Source organism: Triticum dicoccoides, chromosome 2A (genome assembly GCF_002162155.2).
Source record: "Triticum dicoccoides isolate Atlit2015 ecotype Zavitan chromosome 2A, WEW_v2.0, whole genome shotgun sequence".
Taxonomy (NCBI): domain Eukaryota; kingdom Viridiplantae; phylum Streptophyta; class Magnoliopsida; order Poales; family Poaceae; genus Triticum; species Triticum dicoccoides.
The window spans coordinates 303,427,728-303,428,619 of NC_041382.1; positions in this window are offsets into that span (position 1 = coordinate 303,427,728).

Below are 892 nucleotides of genomic sequence, written 5' to 3' on the forward strand. Positions count from 1 at the left end.
CAGTGCCTCTCTAAGTGTTGGTCCAACTAAGCGATGTCTGGGGCTACCATGGGAAACTATGGACTGGCCTACCCGACGTCTGGCTCATCTGAGTGTGCCCTGAGAACGAGATATGTGTAACACCCCGGATGTAACTTTCCCAATTTGTACTCCAACTCTTGCCGTTTCTGGCGTTAAGTTATTTTATTTCCTCGGGTTTGGGTTTTGTCTCCGTGTGTTGTTATCGTTATCATGCATCTCATATCATGTCATCATGTGCATTGCATTTGCATACGTGTTCGTCTCATGCATTCGAGCATTTCCCCCGTTGTTCGTTTTTCATTCCGGCGCTTCGTTCTCCTCCGGTGGCCATTTCTAGCTTTCTTTCGTGTGTGGGGATTAAACATTTCCGGATTGGACCGAGACTTGCCAAGCGGCCTTGGTTTACTACCGGTAGACCGCCTGTCAAGTTTCGTACCATTTGGACTTCGTTTGATACTCCAACGGTTAACCGAGGGACCGAAAAGGCCTCGTGTGTGTTGCAGCCCAACACCCCTCCAATTTGGCCCAAAACCCACCAAACTCTGCTCCATGTCCTAGAGCGTTCTATCACGATCGCGTGGCCGAAAACCGCACCTCATTTGGACTCTCCTAGCTCCCTCTATGCCTATATATACACCCCCGTTCCAAATTCACGGATCCTCTCCCCCCTAACCCTAAAAAAATCCCAGATCCACCGCTCCGGACGTGTCCGGGTGGAGCCGGACAATGTCCGCCGCCACCGCCGCCACGTGTCGCCGCCCCGTTGGCCGCGCCGCCGCCCCACATCCCCGCCGGCCCGGGAGCCCAAGGCCGGCCCCCGCGGCCCGCTAGCGCCCGCCGCCGCCTGCCGCATCCCCGCCGCCGTCGTCCT